The sequence below is a fragment of the Nycticebus coucang genome, chromosome 11 (genome assembly GCF_027406575.1).
Source record: "Nycticebus coucang isolate mNycCou1 chromosome 11, mNycCou1.pri, whole genome shotgun sequence".
Classification (NCBI taxonomy): domain Eukaryota; kingdom Metazoa; phylum Chordata; class Mammalia; order Primates; family Lorisidae; genus Nycticebus; species Nycticebus coucang.
Window position 1 is genome coordinate 92,701,146 of NC_069790.1, and position 12,377 is coordinate 92,713,522.

The 12,377-nt window shown below is 36.7% G+C and overlaps 1 protein-coding gene across 4 annotated transcripts in view; it reads left to right on the plus strand.

Moving 5' to 3' along the window:
* Positions 1-12,377, plus strand: part of CPED1 (cadherin like and PC-esterase domain containing 1) — a 288,422-nt gene that overhangs the window by 163,123 nt on the left and 112,922 nt on the right. The gene's annotated exons all lie outside the window — the stretch shown is intronic.

Consider the following 12,377-nt stretch of genomic DNA (forward strand, 5'->3'; position numbering starts at 1 on the left):
GTCTGTCGTTTTTCATACTGTAATCATTCTGCAAGGCTGTAGTTTCGCTTGTGGGCGACACACACCATTTTGTTGCCTTGTTGATTTTGGAGAAGGGTGAATGTTACACTGAGACGTTTTCTTGTTTGGTGGTTCCCTCCTGGTTTTCCCTCTTTTAAGGATCATATTGTAATTCTTCCAGGGGTCCTCAAACTACGGCCCGCGGGCTACATGAGACGGTGTGATTGTATTTGTTCCCTTTTTTTTTTTTTTTTTTTTTTTACTTCAAAATAAGATATGTGCAGTGTGCATAGGAATTTGTTCATAGTTTTTTTTTTTTTTTAAACTATAGTCTGGCCCTCCAATGGTCTGAAGGACAGTTAACTGGCCCCCTGTTTAAAAAGTTTGAGGACCTGTGTACGTAGACCCTCATTACAGGTCATTGGAAGGAAGTAGTAATTGGTATCCTTACCACGTGTCTACTGATCCACTCACCAAATATACCTGCAAATACGCCATCTCAAATTATATGCTACTGGGAGCTTTAAAGCAGAGGGTTGGTAGAAGAGAGGTATTGCCGAGTGGGTTTTGGTGGGTATTATGGATATGATGATTGTTATAAATTTAATGGCCAGACACAATATTCCTCCAAGCCCACTCTCTATTCCCAGGAGCTTAATACTATACACTATTTCATAAGCATATCCATCCCTAAGATTTTTATTTTTCAAGGAAACACATATCTCAATTTATGAATTATCAATAAATCAAAGGGAATTTCACATTTGTCTAAAGATCAGTTCAAAGCAAGAAAACATTATTCTGAAAGATATTAAGTTATACTTAAAAAATAGAGTATGTTTCCATGGTCAAATAGGTTTATAAAGCGATGAGTTAAACAACTTAGAAACAGTTTTTTACTATAGGACGTCTCTGAACCTCTAATATATGAATTTAAATGGTGATTGCTTTATAGTATTATGAATCTATAGTGTGCTGCAATTTCAAATTTATTTGAGGCTGTTTTAATAGAACAGCTATTAATATTCCTCTTGTGGACTGCGGCTGAGGACTGGTTATAGAGAAGGATTTACAGTATGTCTTTCATAGTTTTCCACTTTTCAATTTGCTTTATTGGGTTTGTTATGTTTCAATCTTGTTCTGAACTGAAAGACAAAATATGGAGCACATGAAAAGTGTTTAAAAATGAAGAAAAACATGGAGGTACTTGTGGTTTTGTGTATGTGTGTAGTTTGTGTGTATATAATTATTTCCAAATTAAATGTTCTCATTTTTTTTTTGTTGTTAGAGTAATTTGTTGGTGGAAGTGTGAAATGTGTGACACTTCGTAGAACTTTGGAAGGGTCCACTAAAGCTGTTCTGTGATTCAGCTAGCATATTCTGTAATTCCTTCTAGCATTACACCCAAGCAAAATGAAGTGTATGTGTGTCCATCAAAGATGCCTACAAACACATCTTCACATCAGTTTTATTCACGGTAGCTGAACTCTTACAGCAATCCAAAAAGAAATGAGATAATTTCAATATTAATGAGATATTTGAAAATAAATAAATTACTGATACACATAAATATGAAAGAACCTTCAAAACCTTATGTTGATCAAAACAAGCCAGACATATACAGGTATACTATATTTCATTTATATGATGTTTAAGAACAGGCAAAGCTAATCTACAGAAATCAACATAATGGTTACCAAGAAAGTGCTGGTAACTCTAAGCACGAGGAAACGTTGTAGACATATGTTCTATATCTTGATCTGGTTGGTGGTCACATATAAAACCAGATGGATGTTGTATGGAGATACAAAAATTTAATTAACTGTGGGCTTAATATTTTTGCAATACTGTATATAAATTTTATAATGTATAAAATATTCATGCATATTTATATAGACATAAATTATGTATTCTGCATATAAATTATGCCTCAACAAAGAGAAAAGCATTAGCAGGAAAATATATATTGTTACCTTCTGTGAGATTCTTCTCTTCTTTCATATTATACTGATCAGAAACAAGTTAATTATTATACAATTTACCTCAGAGAATAAAGTATGTTAGAAATCTGCTACTATAATATTAAGAAAAATATTAAAAAATTCTTGTGGGATGAATCCTACAGATGATTGCAGAAAAGTATGTTAGTCATTTATGAGAATCCTTTCCAGAAGGTCTTAATTTAAAATTTATGTGTGGTCCCACAATAAGCACTATGTTTTATAACATGGAAACACATTTAATAAGTATGAGTACTTTTTAGAAAGTGTCAAATGGGGGAATAGATAATTGTGGCATCAATAATATGAATTGTTTTAGACACTTAACTAAGCATGAGTGGCCTCACCAACTGGGAAAAGTCAACAGCAAAAGTAGGATTTCCTCAGCATAAACTCCACTTAAAATTCTGATCTAGAGATGTTTGTCTTATTTCTTTGTTATGGTTAATCTCATTAGAGTCTTGAGGTATTACTGTAAGCAGATACCCTGACAAAGGTTACATAGTAAGAGTGAGGGATAAAATTTCTAATCTCCTATCAATTTTGAAGCATTTGAGATTTCCAAACTATATTAATAGCTATGCAGATATACATTATGAGACTTATAAACTTTGGGTTTTCTGTCAGTAACCTTAGTCCCCTTATTATATTCTTAGGACTGAAGTCTGCCCTACAACTATTGAGGATTAAATGATAGGCTGTTCTGTCTGAATCCCCCAAGCCTATACACAGGAACCTAAAAGGAAATGAATTAAACTTTACCGATATTTTACTGATTAGTTAAGGCAAAAAATTCTAATTTCTCCTTATATTTTAAATTAGATTTTAGTCTAATGGACTCCATTATTAAATTTTAAATACACATTATCTTAATCCATTTGCATTGCTATAACAAAATATATAAGGCTGAGTAATTCATGAAGAACAGGAATGTATTTCTTATAGTTCTGGAGGTCGGGAAGTCCAAAATTTAGGTGCTGGCATTTGGTGTTTGGTGAGGTCCTTCTTGATACATTGTCACATGGTGAAAGGAACAAAAAGGAGAAAAGGAAAAATTTCCTGGGGAAGATTTGAAGAGCAACAAAAAAGTGTAAGTTCCCTCTACCATTTTTATAAGGCACTAAAACATTCAGGCAGAAGCCTCATGATTTAATCATGTTCCAATACTACCACAGTGGGGACTTAGTTTCAACACATGAATTTTGGGAGACAGTCAGAACACAGCAAACATAAAATAAAAAGTCATTCAACTTCAAACGACCAAAGAAGGAAAATCCAATTTAAGGTTAACCAAGCCCCCTAATTTCTCCTTTCCTCATTCTCTTATCTTCTGGGTATCCACTAATTTTTCTACCTTTTTACCAAAAGACGGAAAAGAAAGCAAAGATAAAGCATACCAGTTGTGAAGCACCTGTGACTCAGTGGTTAGGGTGCTGGCCCCATTTGCCGAGGGTGGTGGGTTTGAACCTGGCTCTGGCCAGATAAAACAGCAGTGGCAACTGCAATAAAAAATAGCTGGGCATTGTGGCAGGCGCCTGTAGTCCCAGCTACTCAGGGTGCTGAGGCAAGAGAATCGCGTAAGCCCAAGAGTCGGAGGTTGCTGTGAGCTGTGATGCCATAGTACTCTACTCAGGGCAACAGACTGAGACAAGACTCTGTCTCTTAAAAAAAAATAATAATAATAATTAGAACAAAATAAAATATAGCATACCAGTCAATTAAAAAATCAATTCCTTTGACATTTTGGTAAGTAATAAGATAATTTGCTTCATTAGTTGAGAGACATTTTGTATTATTTACATTATCAAATATTGTTAAGTACCTACTTAGCCATAAGTAGCCGTGTGCATAAAGTTTGTGTGCAATTTAAAATAGTTGTCTCTTTAATTTTTTTTAAATGAACTTTATGGGCACCCTGTATTTTAGTTTATTTGATGCCTATATTTCAATTATTCTTATGATAATTGGAATTTTTGTATGGTTGCTGCAGAGGCAACTCTTAGTTTATTTATTAACAGTGAAAGAAAAAGAACTAATTTACATAACTGATATAAAATAACCAGATTGGGGCAAGGTATCTGCTGATGTTTGGAGCTGGATAATTTTTGGTTCTGGGGAGTTATCCTGTGCACTGTGAAATATTTAACAGCACTCCTGGCCTCTGGCCTCACAGACCCCCTTCCCAAGATGTGATGATCAAACACAACTCGAGATATTGCCAAATGTTTCCTTGGGGACAAAGTTAACTCTCATTGAGAACCACTAATTTAGACAAATAAGAGTTTCTGCTTTTCTAGTGTCTCGTATGTTTACAAGAAATATGAATAATTTAGAAGTGATCTTTCAGTGTTGCATGTTGGAGAACCATTCTTATCTTTTTTATTCTTGTAACTTTCATTATTTTTATAGACAGTGATGCAATTCTGACAGCTCTTCCTTCTACTCATTAATCTGCCTCTTTTCCTGACCAATGCAATTATTATAATCAGAAATATGCACTCAATTATAGAAAATATGATTCTGCATGAAACATAAAAACATCACGTGACATAGACAGATTGTGATTTTATTTTTATGTACCCAGAAGTAGTATAACATTTTGCTGTGAAGAAGAAAGATTTAGAAAGTAATAAAATATTATTGTAGTTATGATATGTCATGTTTAAGAATTAATAAAATATGTTTAAGTGCTAAGGAAGTTAGAATACATGTAGGAAAATACCTCTTTTACTATCCATTTTCAAATTAAAAGTTTGACCTACATAAGACTATAACATTCACAGAAGTAGATTTTAATAGATGATCTAGGGTCCCGTATACATTATGCTCCCCAAATGTTGTGCGAGAATAGAGCCATTAATAAAAACTATATAGATAGGTCACATGGCAGAAATTTAGGGCACTATGCTTCATGGATCTATTTGTTAGAAGTAGCTTTCATATTTAAATGGATTATAATTCACAAAGGGAAAATACCAAGAAAACATAGAAAATAGTATTTTTTAAAAGATTTGTCTGGCATTTAGCTAAAATCAGCATTTGTGGCTTTCTTTTTAGAACTTAATTAGCCATCTTGATGCTAAAGATATTAAATAATGTGTGAATGGTGCCAGTTATTGCATTTGGAAACCCTTTATACCCCTCTTATTTATTTTTGTATCCTTCCAACACCACAGGGAACTGTTATAAAATAGTTCCAGTGATAGAGGCTTAATATCCCAGCAAATGTCCATAATATGAGAACAGAAATGCATTTATCAGCAATTATTTAATAAAAGCCTGCTGTATCCAAAGTTGTAAAATAAATTAAATATGATTTTAGTGGTTATTAGTTACCTTGCCTACTTCAGTTTACTAGAGGAATGTGACTTTCAACAATATAACTCATGCTATGGTGAAATGCTGTCCTCCAGTAACTGGTTATTAAGTACCAGCTATGCACTTTGTTCCTAGAAATACGCTATGTTCTGTAGGGGATTCAATAGCGGCAACAGCAGCAGCGATGGTAATAACAGTAGTAATGTGACATTTACAGAACTTCCCTTATGTGCCAGGAATTATGTTAAGCACTGTACCTTCTTAGCCCATTTAAGGCTTACCACAACCTTGAACATAGGTATTTTTTTATCCTCCTCTTTCTTTTCTAAACTAAGCCTTTAGAAAGGGTAGAAATTTTGTCAAAGCTTCTTATATAACAGATGTAATTAGTAAAAGATGTGGGATTTGAATAAAGATCTTGCTGACTTCAAACTGATCTCCTTAATTATTACTGTGTACACATAGAATCTAAAACCTGCATCATACTTGCAGTTTGTCATATTTGAGAAACCCTCATTCGGTCGGAATGAACTTGTTAAAACTTAAGTCGAATTTGTTTCCATGGTCACATGCAATGATAATTAATTTTGTAATGTTCTGGAATCATTGCAAAATTCTGAGATCTTTGTGGTCTTTTTTCTGGTGGGAAACATTTAAAAGGAGTCTTCTCTTCATAGTACGTCCATTAGGAAAGCTTCAGAGTTAGCTAATGTCTAGTATTTTACTAGGCACTGTATATATCTGAAGGAAAATCTGTACACATATTGTATTTTTTTCACACGCAGAGCTTCTATATTCGCAACATTTCCAACACCGAATATATGTTTTTCTCTCCCATTAAGCAATTCTCCAGCTATCCAGACACCAGTTGTGAGTCCAACAATTCAATGATGACACTAACTACCTGGTGTTAGTGCAAATGACAGGGCTTAGTCCCGCAGTCTGCACCCACTGCACACGCCAATCTCATGTGTGACCTGTCCTTCTGACCAACCGCTATAAATGGTTCCCATGACCCCCTCCTTGCGTTCTATAATTTGCTGGAATAGATCACTGAACTCAAGGAAACATTCACTTACCTTTACCAGTTTATTATAAAGAGTTCCACTCTGGAACATCCAGGTGACAGAGACGCCTAGGGTGGAGAGCAGGGAAGGGGCACAATGACCCCTTGCAACACCTCCACTTGTTCACCCACCCGGAAGCTCTCTGAATCCCACAGTTTAGGGATAGCTATGAAGGCTCCATAATGTAAGCATGATTGTTACCTTAATCTCCAGCTCCTTTTCTCTCCCTGGAGGATGAGGGTAGGGCCTAATGTTTCCCAGCTTCTAATGATGCCTTAGTCTTTCCGTTGACCAGCCCGATCCTGAAGCTATTCCAAGCTCACCAAGACTGGCCCCATTAGAACCAAAGATGCTTTTATCAATCAGGAAATTCTAATGGATCTAGTACCTGTGTGTCAGGAACGAGGGTCAAAGATCAAATATTAGAACAAAAGATGTGCCTCACACCCCTAATCTCTCAGGAAATTACAAGATTCAGGAGCTCTCTATAGGACCCAGGGGAAGAAACTAAAAATCCATTTAAAATTTTTTTTTTATTTTTTATTAAATCATAAACACATAGATCACGTACACATTAATGCATTTATGGGTTACAATGTGCTGATTTCATATAGAATTAGGAAACGCTTACATTTATTGTGTCACATTATCCTAACTTCTGACTCTGTTGTTGGTGTCCAATATTTAAACCGGGTTCATAGGTTTTGCAAATCATAATTCTTCTTAGCCAGAATACTGTTATGCTACTGATCATTAAAATGCTTTCCTGTGCATGGGCTTTTTTAATGTGATGCTTTATAAAGCATGACAGCAATTTCTAGCAAACCATTTTCACTATTAACACCACTCACTCCTTGATTGTTTCTACCAACCTCCACAATATATTTTTTAACTCAAAAAATACCTTAGGTATCCTTTATGATAGTGAGAAGAATGTGTTATGGAGTTGCTATCTGACAATACTTCAAGGAAATGGTCCAGGACAGAAGATCTCACTTTCATAGTCCCATGTATTCCTCACAACCAGCAGGGAGGATGTCGTAGGTGGTTTTTTCTTTTATTATCCACCCCAACCCTTCTCATAGGAAACTATGTCTTAGGCTGAGTATTTTATATGTATTTATAAGTTAACTTACATCTTCATATTCATTTATATTTTACATTAAGCATTTTATATTTTTGATGAGATTTCTCAAAGGCACCGTGAACTGGTTCTGCAAGTCCATCAGTGACTTATCATGACACCTCTCTGCCTTTAACCAGTTGAAATTAAATAGGTACCTGAATGTTGTGATTGAATACAGCATTTTATTTTTTAACATGTAGAAGGGAGTGTTCCCATTGTAAAAGATTTTGCTCTATAGACAGGATGAGGGTTTTATTTCTCTGTGGCAATCATTTTATCAGAGCAAATTTTTCATTCTAGCAAGGTATTTCCAGGCACTTTTCTTCCCTAAAGTTGACAGGTATGGATTTCCAAGCTCATGTCCTTGTCTGCTATCAAGGAAGTCTGAGCTGAGGTCCCAGCTCTGCTTCTAACCAGCCTAATTGACTGTGTGTCCTAGTGCAACACATTTAAGCCCCCAAAGCATCAGTTTCCTTGTCTTTGAAAATAGAACTAGGATCAGTATCTACCCTGTAGAAATATTCTGAGGATTCAATTAGATAGTGAATGTAATGGTTTAGCACAAGCCTAATGCATGATTAAGTGCTTAGTCGATACTGACTTGGCGTCATCATGGTCATCACCAAACTATTTTTGTCCAGATGCATTTCCTGGGTTTACCTGTAGTTATACAGAGAAGAAGAAGGAGAAAGAACTCGAGAAAACAGCTAAAGCAGGGGCTGTGTTAATACTAAGGAGCTGCAATGATGACGTATGAGAAGGGGCTGAGAAGTGGAAATGAGAGAGCGTGACCGGGGCTGTTTCAGAGGCTGTGCTCCTGACTTTCATGGCTCCTGGTCATGTTTGCCTTTGTGAGCCCCTCTTTCTATAAAAACAAAAACACAACAAAATTATGTGTGATGACAGTGTTGATACAAATATGAATATATGAATATTATATAAGCAGAGTAGACTCCATTAATATTACATAAGTAGACTATTTTCTTTGACTGAAAACGTTGTCTTTTTCTTCCAATTGGAAAGAAAAGCCAAACTTTTTTTTTTTTTTCATTTTTTTGCAGTTTTGGGCCAGGGCCAGGTTTGAACCCACCAGCTCCAGTATATGGGGCTGGCACCCTACTCCTTTGAGCCACAGGCACCACCTGGAAAGCCAAACATTTTTATGGGCCCTTAACTATTGTGTTTCTGTGGTCACTACACCTACTGTGCCTCACGGAGGCCCTGATCTTCTACTTCCCTTAGAGAGATCTCTAGCAAAGGTGTCCATTCTCTCAAGTCTTGTTAGGTGCCCTTGACTTAATCTTTACAGGTGTTTCAAGTTCTGTATCAAAAGGAGACTTAGGGAGGCTTTACCAGTGTTCCTCAAGAGCCCAGGTAGCAGGGAAGTGAAATGTTACTTCCATGTGCCAGATGAGTACCCAGACGTTCTGAATGCCTAGACCTCCTCAGCTGCCAGTAAGCATTGATATACATCCAGGGCTTGGGAATTTTTGTTTAACATTCAGTTTTCCTAAAAGCAAGCAAATATGAGAGCAATGTGTTCTTTAATTTGTGATCTACTTTAGCATTTATATAAATTATCTTTCTATGTTGATGAAAGAGGGTGATGTTGAACATTCACCTCCTGAGTTAATGTCACTGTGGTTAGATAAATTATCATTTAAATAAAAACTTTTCCCCAGCACATCTGTTTTGCACGTTTCCCCAAGTCACATCTGCTTCTTTTGCCAGAAGAGACAAACTTTTACTATGGCGATAGCTGCAGAGCCAATGCAATGTGGAGAAGAATTGGGGCTTCTGGGCTTTTGACAGCACCCAGAGAAGTTTCTCAGGGAACCGCGTCTGCTTTGTTCTCTCGTGTTTGCTGGAAGTTTATGCATTGGCATCTCAGGAATTAGTCTTCTGATTTCTGAACTGGACAGGGAAATAGAAAGGAACCCTGAAAGGTTTTTTTAATAAAATATTCTATTAGAGTAACTAGACTTTCAGTGTGATATTTGAAGTTTGGGAGAGGTTGTGGCTAAAACAGCAGGAGGAGTCTCCTTTTGATTCCTGAAGTTCTTGGTGGGCTTTAATTGCTGTAAGGTCCCTCTGTCTTTTATCTCTTTCTCCATTTTCTTCCCCATTTTTCAAGTCCAAACTAACTCTAGCAAAGGTGCGTTCCAGGATTAGTGAGGGTGGTTGGATGAGAGGGAAGAGATCTTGGGTACTAGTCCTCCTCCTATAACAAAACCAAGTCAAAAACATGATTGGTTTTTAAAAAAGACATTTTTGGCTTCATCAAACAACCAAGTTGGGCTCTATATAGGATAAGTTAAAGCAAATGACGTGTCTGGGCCAGGAGTTCTTAACATTTTGGAGGAAACAATGTACCCCTTTGGATATCTGGTCAAAGTTTGACACCCTCATCTGAAGAAATAACGTACATAAACAGGCAGTCCCCGAGTTACGTACACCTGACTTATATACAACTCATACTTATGAATGGGGGCTATTACAGGTTTCAACTTGCGTACCAATTCAACTTAAGAACAGACCTACAGAACCGATCTCACTCCTGCCCTAGGGACGGCCTGTACACACCCATTGCTCTATGCAACTTCAGCGGCATAGGAGGCCCCAGTAAAAAGTTTCTATCTTAGTAACTCAGAGTCTGATGCAGAATATCACTAGCAATGATAAACATGATAAGGACAGTTTCATTTCTGGCATAAATATATGTGATTATAATTCTATTTACTGATCACCTACTTCGTACTGTTTACATGCATTCTTTCATTTATAATTTTAATGATAAATAAATAATGCCTATATAACAGGACAACAGTGTTTTGGAATTATGTGTGATTTTTCAATTATCTCTATTAGCACAAAGAACCAGCATTTGTTATATTTCTCCAAGCAAATTGCCACTAAATCTAACCGAAGCCTTAGAACTAAGTATCCATAAAGGGCTGCCTAGCTATGGCTTTCTTCTCACAGGCTCAGAAGGTGGTTATGGGATGTAAGTCATGGTGCTCCTGAAGACACAAATTTAACAATATATCATCTGGACTATTTATATTGTCCCCATTAGTCAACGCCATTGGTGTGCTTTCTTTTAGCAGGTCATAACAAATTGTTTTTTGTTCAAAGAAAGGTTGGCCCAGTGTTTCAATTAGGTAATGCTGAGAAAATTTCCACATGCCTTTGACTAACGGTGACATTTCTTTCAGCCGGCGTGTGGTAGGAATAAGGATCGGGGAGGGAGGATTCTCTGCAGATGGTTTCACTGATTGCAGAACTAACGACAAGCTGATTTGATGTATGTTCCTTGAAGACAGAATTAGGACACTTTACTGCCTAACACATATAACTTCTTTTGAAAATGCTGCTAATTTGTCTTTTTTTTTTTTTTTTTAAGCCCATATCCCTTTTCTAGGCAGGACTGATGAGTTTAAAACATGAGCATGACCTCACTCTTCAAAGCAGCCCAGGCCTCTCTGTCCAGTGCCCTCCGGCTCTCGGGACCTCATTCTTTAGCAATGTGGTGCAGACTTCCACTGAATTTTCTGGGTTTTCACCTCCTCCACACCCCCTTGCTCCCCACCCCTCCACATACTTGAGAAGGATTTTTCCAGACTTAATGATTTGGAAAACAAATATTACACGTGGGCTTCTTGACCTGACAGGTTAATTTAAAATGAAATCCCTGATAAAGTTACGAGACCCAGGTTTCAAAGGTTTAAGAAATAGCAGGGAGGGAGACATTTCTTTAAGTGAAATTGCCTCTCTTAAATACTTCTATCAGAATGCTGTTTGTGTCATCTGGATTTGAGTCACAGCTCACCCTTTACCCGATTGAGACCTTGGACCATTTTCTCATCTGTCATATAGTACTGACCTTCCAGGAGGAGTTTAAGGAAAAACTGAGTTAATAATGTGAAGGTCTTGGAACAGAGCCCAGATAGAGAAAGAGCTCAGTACGCATGTATACAAGATTCAAATTTTAGGCTCAGCATCCATAGCTCAGTGGTTAGGGCACTGGCCACATACACTGGGGCTGGCGTGTTTGAACTCAGCCTGGGCCTGCTAAACAACAACGACAACAACAACAACAACAACAACAACAACAAAAATAGCTGGGCATTATGGTGGGCACCTGTAATCCCAGCTACTTGGAAGGCTGAGGCAAGAGAATCGCTTAAGCCCAAGAATTTGAGGTTGCTGTGAGCTGTGACACCACAACACTCTACTGAGGGTGACATAGTGAGACTCTGTCTCAAAAGAAAAATGCAAATTTAAAAAAAGATAAGTAAAATATGGTTTTAGGTTGGCATAAATGGAACGTTTAGGACATCAACTTTTCTTTCTTCCCATTCTATCTTAGAAAATTGTACTGAAGATTTTCAGATTGCTCGCATTTAGGTTAGATTTCATAAGGTGTCAAAATATGAAGGGCTTTGCAGAAAAACCACCTGTACTAAATTATGCCACACATTTTTGAAGCAAATGTGATTAATCAAAAATTTCAGAATTTAGCATAAATTTTGCTTTAAACATGTGTTTTAATTTTGACAGTTGCGTTATTAATTTTGCGTATCATCTTATACACAATCTCAGCTGAGAGACTGAGAATTCAAGTTATTTAATAAAAGAGAAGTATTTCTTTGCTAAAACCTGAAATTCCTCACAAATACCATCTGGTAGATGCTGGGAAGGGTGAGGAGATCCAGTCCTCTGAGCTACTTGTATAAATGAGCAGCAAAGGATAAACAATGCACAGTTACCCACATTGACGGACACAGGGTACAGCCATCATGGAATTTAATTTTTGTATGTATAATTTCTCAGTAATACTATCATTTTGAAAGCTGTCACTTTACA